The following is a 10025-nucleotide window of genomic DNA, read 5'->3' on the forward strand; positions in this document are numbered from 1 at the left end:
CAACCCTGTCACGCCAACCAAACTGCCAATAAAAATGGTCAGCCTTATGTGCCATCATTAACAGGAAGTGACGTCATTCAACATTTTCAACTGCATGGTATAGAAACAGGCAAGTAATCACATTATTTTATAATTGTATTTTGTTGTTTTTTAAAGTCAGGTAGGGATTGTCGAGCTGACCAACTCAACCATGTTACATGAAATAAAGATGGAAAACTAGTACTTATCAAAATTATACTTCAACCCATGAAAATATACAATCTATTAATTCCATGCACACCATGTCCTGTCCTTCACCATATGAGAGGCAGTGGCCATTTTGAGCCAAAAAACTCAACCTGTCACTTATTTCATTGTAACAGGGTTGTAAACCTGTGGCAGGGTTGAGTTATTTACTTCATTTTTAAATATTGCATCCACTCCCCAAAACATGTGGATATTGTGGATACAAAGTGCATGGCGAACAAGGAAATTGCCCAGCTAAAGGCAAACAGTGTACTAAATGTGGAAAATGGAATCACTTTGCAAAAGTATGCAGAGCTTACCGTGTAAAAATAGTAAACACAGTGAGTGAAGATGAAATGTCAATCAAAGAGTCAAACGCTAATGAACTGTTTATTGAGTCAGTGACACAGAAAAGTCAAATATCAGAGACAGAGCAAGCCTTTGCTGACATTGAGATAGGAACAAAAGGCACAGAGCTAAAGTTCAAACTAGACACTGGTGCACAAGTAAACATTATTCCTCTGAATAAGTAACACAGCTTGACATCTGAGTGCGAACTACAGCCCACCATGCACAGACTGACTGGTTATGGTGGTGAACAGCTCCCAGTAAAAGGCACATGCACTTTCAAATGCAAATGAAAACACAAGGAAAGTGACATGATGTTGGACTTTTATGTTGTTGACACTAGAGCACCTGCAGTGCTAGGTCTTAAAGCATGTTTAGACATGGACCTCATCAAGCTAGTTTTATCAGTGACAGCACCAGTAGAGACAGACAATGTACTGGAGGATTTTGCTGATGTTTGTACAGGAATATGATTATTCCCAGGAGAATGTACCATTCACCTTGACCCAGATGCAACCCCTGTGGTCTACCCACCGAGAAAGATTCCCCTTGCTCTCCGTGCCCATCTGAAGAAAGAGTTGGAGAGCATGGAGCAATCTGACATAGTCAGCAAGGTTACAGAACCGACTGACTGGGTGAACGCGTTAGTGGTGGTGGAGAAACCACGCACAGGCAAGCTCCGAGTATGTCTCGACCCAAGAGACTTGAACAAGGCTATCAAACGCCCCCATTATCCTTTACCGACGCTAGATGGCATCACACACAAGCTAGCGGGAGCACACTACTTCAGTATCATGGACGCTAGATCAGGCTACAGGGCTATCAAGCTCACAGAAGAGTCATCTAAGCTCACAACATTCAACACACCGTTTGGACGCTACAGGTTCCGTTGCCTGCCTTTTGGGATTATCTCAGCCCAAGACTGAGCGAAAGATCGATGAAGTGTACGAAGGCCTCGACGGAGTTGTGACAATTGTGGACGACATCCTTGTCTATGGTCGAACCAATGAGGAGCACGACCGAAACCTCTGCGCGATGCTGCAAAGGTCCCGCGAGAGAGGAGTCCGGCTCGACCCCGAGAAGAGCACAGTCGGTGCTACAGAGGTCAGCTACTTTGGACATCTTCTCACAGCGAATGGAATCAAGCCAGATACACAGAAGATCTCAGCCATAAAAGAAATGGAGCCACCAAAGAATCGTGCAGAGCTGGAAACAGTGCTTGGCATGGTCAACTACTTAGCCAAGTTCGCACCCAGCCTCTCCAATGCTAATGCACCCCTGCGTCAACTGCTAAAGCAGTCCAGTGAGTTTCTCTGGGACAAGCAACACGACATTGCTTTCCAGAATGTGAAAGACTTGATCACGAGAGAACCAGGACCAATCCTTGCCTACTACGACCCCAACAAAGAGCTCAGACTGCAAGAGGACGCGTCGAAGTATGGACTAGGTGCAGTGCTACTGCAAGAAGGAAAGCCCATCGGCTACGCTTCCAAATTACTCACAGACTGTGAAATCAACTACGCTCAAATTGAAAAGGAGCTCTACGCCATTCTGTTCGGATGTAAACGTTTCCATCAGTACAGATATGGACGACAAGTCTTTGTGGAATCTGACCACAAGCCCCTTGAGTCAATTATGAGGAAACCACTAGCCGCAGCCCCGCCAAGGCTACAGAGAATGATCCTTCAACTACAAAAATACTACTTCACAATCATTCACCGTCCAGACAAAGACATCCCTGTCGCAGACACACTCTCCAGGAAGTTTCTTACCTATAAGGACAGCAGCCTCAGTGAATGCATGGACATGCAAGTGCAAACTGTGTACAGCAACTTACCACACAACTGAATGAGATGCAAGCAGAAACAGAAAAGGACTCACAACTCGTACAGCTGAGGAAAGTCATACAGGATGGATGGCCTGAGGAGAGGAGAAAATGCCCTCACAGCATCTCAGAATTCTGGAACCATCGTGATGAACTATCACAGATCAACGGAATAATTTTCAAAGGAGAGAAAATCATTATTCCTACCAGTCTCAGAGAAGAGATTTTGACAAAGATCCATGCTGGACACATGGGCATGGAAAAGTGCAAACAGAGAGCACGGGACATTTTCTTTTGGCCCGGAATGTGGAAACAAATAGAGGACATTGTTGGTAAATGTGCCAAATGTCTTGAACGACGCCCCTCAAACACCAAAGAGCCAATGTTACCTCACTGTATCCCAGACCGACCCTGGCAGGTCGTGGCAACCAATCTGTTTACCTGGAACAACGAGGACTACATCGTAACAGTGGACTACTACAGCAGATACTTTGAACTCGACAAGCTTCACAGCACCACATCTGCAGCTGTGATACACAAGCTGAAAGCAGCCTTTGCCAGGCATGGCATTGTAGAGACTTTAATATCTGACAATGGGCCCTGTTACAAATCAAATGAGTTTGAATCCTTCACAAAAGCATGGGAGTTTACAAGTCACCACAAGCCCGCATTACCCTCAAAGTAATGGCCTTGCTGAAAATTCAGTGCAGATTGCTAAATCACTCATGGACAAAGCAAAAACAGACAAGAGACCCCTACCTCAGTCTCCTTGAATACCGCAACACTCCAGTTGACAACTTCAAATCTCCACCCCAGCTGTTGATGAGCCGCAGACTTCGCTCAATCCTTCCCAGCACCAACCAGCAGCTGCAACCTGAGGTCGTCAGCTACAAGGAAATGCATGGAAAACGTGCACAGAGACAACAACAACAAAAGCGATACTACGACAGATCAGCTAGACCACTGCCATCACTGATTGACAGAGAGTCAGTTAGAATCCAGGAGCATGGCCTCTGGAAGCCAGCAGTCGTCATCCAGCCAGCTGACTCTGAACGTTCACATCACATCCGCACCGCAGAAGGAGTGGTGTACCGCTGCAATCGTCGTCACCTGCTGAACACAAAAGAACACCACACTGATGAGATGAACTGTTCCCCTGAAAGAGAACGTGATGGACTAAACACACACACAGCACAACATACACCATACTTACCTGCAACACCACAAGAACTGTTGACTGACACAGAAGCAGGCTCAGCATCATATTGCACAAGGTCAGGAAGAGAGGTCAAGCCCAGAGCTGTCCTAGACCTGTGAAATGTCAAAGGGTGTAGGCGGATCGCTGCCCTAATAGAGTTCCAGACTGTAGACTTTGGTATTGTACTTGTTTGAAATGTTAAGATGTAATTTCTACAGTGAAAGCTGAGTTGCTGAGAATCCCTTGTTTGAAAAGTAACAGTATGTTGGATTATTGTTTCAGAGTCTATGTTGATTCTGTTGGTGTAGTATGCAATATAAATGGTGACTTACCTTGAGTTCAAACTACAGAGCATGTATTCAAAAGAAACGCTTAGAATATGTAAACATTTTTCTTTTGTTTTAAAAGAAGGGGGATGTAATATTCATATGTGTAAACATACTGAATTGTAATTGGATGCATTTTACTGCCATATCATACTGTGCTATGATTGGTTAAGACCACCCAAATGGTTAGGTTTATGGCAGTTTGATCCTGGTTGGCGATACGTGAACATGCCAGTTATAGCTAGCTAATAAAGAGCTACGCTAAGAAATATCCTGTAGTACTGCATTTTATTATTTTGTACAGTGTGCAAAACAAGACAGAAGGGTACTAGGGTGTTGAATGCTAAGCTATAGTCAATTAACAGCATTCTTACATAGGTATTCCTCTTGTCCAGATGGGTTAGGGCGATGTGCAGTGCGATGGCGATTGCATCGTTTGTGGATCTATTGGGGCGGGAAGCAAATCGAAGTGGGTCTAGGGTGTCAGGTAAGGTAAGGTATGTCAACATTATCAAAGTATAATAACTGTTTAAGGCTAAGGTGGATGGCATCTAAAAAAATATAATTTCCCTAATGAATGAACTCTTTCATGCAGAAATAGACCAGGGCTATCATGTTTTATGTAAGGATGGCTTACCCAGTACCCATCCAAACCCTGAACAAATGTCTCTATTACATTGTTCACCAATAGCCATGCTTTATTCATCTTGCTCCCATTGGCAGCCCTCCACTGGTGCCTCTAAGTGATGGAAGAGAAGACCAGCTTCATTCTTGCGATCACCCGGTGGAGGTGCAGCAGGTCCTCCTTCATCTTCCTCACAATGCCCACACTTTACCTGCCCCAGATCAGGATATGGGCCAGGCTGGGAATCCATTTCTTTGTAGAATTTGGTGAGAAGAACAGACCATCCCACCCCAAACCATGCACCCTTGCCTCTAACCCCAGACACTACCTAACGTTTCTCTGGCCCTTTTTCCACATTTTATTATGTTACAGCCTTATTCTAAAATGGATTGAAACAAAAACCAAATCAATCTACACACAATACCCCATAATGACAAAGCAAAATCTGGTTTATAGATTTTTTTGTAACGGTATGTGTTCATTGTACTGTACTTCGTTATTTACACTTTGAGAGAAGGGTGGGAAAAGGTCAGCTATGTAGCCTGAATCTTTAAGTTTATGTTTTGTCCACACATATTTGTTTGTGCTGTTGCGTTTACGCACTGAAGGTAGGTAAAGGAGTCAAACGCAGGAGAGCAGAGATGTCAGTGTAGCGTAAGGGCAAGTCCAAAAAAACGGTACAGTACAATACCCCAAAACAACGCCCAAGACAACGGGAACTAACAGTACTCCCGTAAGGCGCAAAAACACAACGCACCTTACTATAATAAACACACGCAAAATACACTGAGGAAAACCTCCACAAGCAACAAGAAAAATAATCCCGCACAAACCTAAGCGTGGAAACGGGTAAATATTCACACAGAAATTAAAGCAAATGAAAACCAGGTGTGAATGAACCAAAGACAAAACAAACGGAAAAGGAAACATGGATCAGTGATGGCTAGTAGGCCGGCTATGCTGACCACCGCCAGGAAAGGGAGAGGAACCACCTTTGGTGGAAGTCGTGACATGTGCCTGTTGCATTTAAAAGTTATAACATTTTTATGGCCTTTCTGGTGTGCATTGTATTACAGGATCTCTCACCAAAACACTATGTTACTTAAGCTACACTGCTTGCTCTCCTAATTGTTTTTGTCTATGCCTCAGGTGCGCATGTAGCGCTAGCTAGAGCACGTGATTTAGTCCTCAATAACTAATTTGAATGATTTAAAACACCATCTAATTACAGTTCAGAAATCAGCAGCACCAGTTTTAAAATGCATAATCCGTATTTAATTGTGTTTTGTAAGAGGTGTTAGACACTGACACTAGACGCTGTTTTCTGTCTCCAGCAGTGCCATCAACTTCTGTAGGTAGATGTTACAAGCATTGCAATGAAGGCTTACATGCGTCTTTTTATTTAAACTACCATCAATAAATAAGAACTCACAGACCAACAGGAGGCAAAACTATTCCTCAATGATACTTTATTAAAGTATATAACACAAGGACATTTTACAACATTTGTGAATTACAATTCTACTTGGCTTCCAACCAGAAGTTGCAATATGATGATGTAACAGTGTAATTGGTCCTTTGTATGACCTCTATTATTTCCTGTTTTTATTTAATCTCATTTCAGAAATGAGTGAAATGGTACGGTGTCACCCACAGTTGCCCAAAGTGATGCAGGAGAAGGCTGTGGGCCATCCTGACATGTTTCTTCCTGGATAAGATCCGTAAGAAGCTCATTAGCCAGACCGCTAGTCACAGCATGGAGGTAGACTTGGCAGAGCAGGACCAAGCCCAGGACCTCGGCACCATCGTGAACGACTGCTTAAAGTTCAGACATTAACCCAACTCGACGCACTTGCACAATGGCCAGGGACATGATCACAATTATGCTGGTGAGCCTAAATGACGATGTGAAAGTGAAAGTCCCTGTCGCTCAAGCACTGATAGAGGCAGAGAGTGGCAACCTTCCCAGACCCGGCTAGCCCAGAGGATACAGGCCCTGCTAAATATGAGTGAGATGGTCCAGCCTGCTGCAGATCTTTAAAAATATAAAAATTAATTTCACCTTTATTTAACCAGGTAGGCAAGTTGAGAACAAGTTCTCATTTACAATTGCGACCTGGCCAAGATAAAGCAAAGCAGTTCGACACATACAACGACACAGAGTTACACATGGAGTAAAACAAACATACAGTCAATAATAAAGTAGAAACAAGTCTATATACGATGTGAGCAAATGAGGTGAGATAAGGGAGGTAAAGGCAAAAAAAAGGCCATGGTGGCAAAGTAAATACAATATAGCAAGTAAAACACTGGAATGGTGGATGTGCAGTGGAAGAATGTGCAAAGTAGAAATAAAAATAATGGGGTGCAAAGGAGCAAAATAAATAAATAAATAAATACAGTAGGGAAAGAGGTAGTTGTTTGGGCTACATTATAGGTGGGCTATGTACAGGTGCAGTAATCTGTGAGCTGTTCTGACAGCTGGTAAATCTTTTTGGACTGAACAGAGCAATCATTGCCCAGAAATAGGAAGGGCAATCGTCTTTTATGTGAGGATGCCTAACCCAGTGGCAGGTAGTTTAATATACAAACTCCAGGATACACGAAGATGCTCACAATAACGGTATTGTAGTTACCCGTTGTGTTATATTATCTATAAATAGTTCACTAAACTTTTCTGCATCGCACTGTCCGCCTACTTGTTTTCTTTCTTGTTCGACACAAATCTTATCAAGACCTCCAGTGGTGTCAGGTTATATACTGTCTGCTGGCCCAGTTGATGGAGTTTGACATTTACCATCACAGTCTTGAGGGACTGAGAAGCTGAACCTTAACAGGCACAGATGGTAGTCTAGACTGCAAAGTGGTCACACAAGAATTGCTCTAATTTTCACTGCTAACAGATATAATTTTACACGTGAAATAAAAATATCACATTTCACACAACTGAAAATAATTATGTTTGATGAGCTGAGCTGGGGATCCCTCCTTGCGGGCAAAATGAGATAGAGAGCGTGAGTTTGTCAGTCTTGGATCAGCTGAGGTTTTGGAACGTCACGTGGTGACGTAAGCTCCACTGTAGTCAGCCAGGTAGCTCTCTGCTAGAGGCAAAAAATCAGCAGCAGCATTAGTGTCTTTGGAGCTCTGGCGTCAGGTGGCCTGGAACACACAAGTGAAATTGGATAAATGGCATGCAATTAACAATGTGAGCTGTCACACTCAGGCTAATGAAGGAATTAGAAACATCCATCCCTGTTTGCATGAGTAATAATAAAAAATAAAAAATGAATTGTCACAAACACCGGATAGGTGCAGTGACATGTTTTTTTACAGGGTCAGACATACCCACTGGGCAGACACTGGTTGAATCAACATTGTTTCCACGTCACTTCAATTAAATAGAAGAAACGTGGAATACACGTTGAATGCAAAGTGGAATAGATGTTGACGTCTGTGCCCAGTGGGTTAAGGGTACATCGACAGATGTTCACCTCGGACACTGGCCCAACGCTCTAACCTTCAGCTCAGCTAAAATGGTGCTGGAGAAGAAGGCAGACGTTTTACTTGTCCCCAACCGATTGTGTTTTTTGCTCGTTTATTTGTGTTTTATTGTAACTTATTTTGTACATAATGTTGCCTCTACCGTCTCTTATGACTGAAAATAACTTCTGGACATCAGGACTGCGATTACTTACCACGGACTGGCAGAATCCTTTTTTTCCTTTAACGAGTCTGACACAAATGATGTACTGCTTTCTTGGGAACAGGCCCAGGTCCCGGTGATTTGCATGAAGAGGAGGCGGAGAAAAAGGGGCCAAAGGGCTGCCTTCTGAGAATTCGTAGGTGATCGAATAAACTCTCACTTCTTCCATTCTGCTAGCAAACGTGCAATCTTTGTAGAATAAAATAGATAACCTACGCGCAAGATTAAACTACCAACGGGACATTAAAAACTGTAATATCTTATGCTTCACGGAGTCGTGGGTGAACGACAACAATATCAACATACAGCTGGCTGGTTATATGTTGTACCAGCAGGATAGAACACCGGCGTCTGGTCAGACAAGGAGCGGCGGGCTATGTATTTTTGTAAATAACAGCTGGTGCACGATATCTAAGAAAGTCTCAAGCTATTACTCGCCTAAGGTAGAGTATCTCAAGCTGTATCTACCTAGAGAGTTTTCATCTGTATTTTTCGTAGCTGTTTACGTACCACCGCAGACTGAAGCTGGCACTAAGACAGCATTGAATGAGCTGTATTCCACCTTAAGAAAACAAGAAAACGCTCACCCAGAGGCGGCGCTCCTAGTAGCCGGGGGACTTGAATGCAGGGAAACTTAAATCCGTTTTACCAAATTTCTACCAGCATGTTAAAATGTGCATCCAGAGAAAAAAAAACTCTGGGCCACCTTTACTCAACACACAGAGATGCAAACAAAGCTCGCCCTCACCCTCCATTTGGCAAATCTGACCATAATTCTATCCTCCTGATTCCTGCTTACAAGCAAAAATTAGAGCAGGAAGCACCAGTGACTAGATCAATAAAAAAGTCTCCTGTATTCCCTGTTCACTCATGACTGCACGGCCGATGACACAACAGTGATAGGCCTGATCACCAACAACAACGAGACAGCCTCAGAGACCTGGCCGTGTGGTGCCAGGACAACAACCTCTCCCTCAACGTGATCAAAACAAAGGAGATGACTGTGGACAACAGGAAAAAGAAGACCGTGCATTCCCCCAATCTCATCAACGGGGCTGCAGTGGAGCAGTTTGAGAGCTTCAAGTTCCTTGGTGTCCACATCACCAAAAAACAAACATGGTCCAAGCACACCAAGACAGTCGTGAAGAGGGCACGACAAAACCTATACCCCCTCAGGAGACAGAAAAGATGTGGCATGGGTCCTCAGATCCTCAAAAGGTTCTACAGCTGCATCAGCGAGCATCACTGCCTGGTATGGCAACTGCTCGGCCTCCAACCGCAAGGCACTACAGAGTAGTGCGAACGGCCCAGTACATCACTGGGGTCAAGCTTCCTGCCATCCAGGACCTGTATACCAGGTGGTGTCAGAAGAAGGCCCTAAAAACTGTCAAAGACTCCAGCCACCCTAGTCATAGACTGTTCTCTCTGCTCCGCATGGCAAGTGGTACCGGAGCACCAAGTCTAGGTCCAAGAGGCTTCTAAACAGCTTCTACCCCAAGCCATAAGACTCCTGAACACCTAATCAAATGGCTACCCAGATTATTTGCATTGTGCCCCCCCCCCTTTCACGCCGCTGCTACCCTCTGTTGTTATCATCTATGCATAGTCACTTTAATAACTCTACCTACATGTACATATTACCTCAACTAACCGGTGCCCCCACACATTGATCCTGTACCGTTACCCCTCTGTATTTAGTCTTGCTATTGTTATTTTACTGCTGCTGTTTAATTACTTGTTACTTTTATTTCTTATTCTTATCCGTATTATTCAAG

Source organism: Oncorhynchus mykiss, chromosome 11 (genome assembly GCF_057628025.1).
Source record: "Oncorhynchus mykiss isolate SJ-2025 chromosome 11, ASM5762802v1, whole genome shotgun sequence".
Lineage (NCBI taxonomy): Eukaryota > Metazoa > Chordata > Actinopteri > Salmoniformes > Salmonidae > Oncorhynchus > Oncorhynchus mykiss.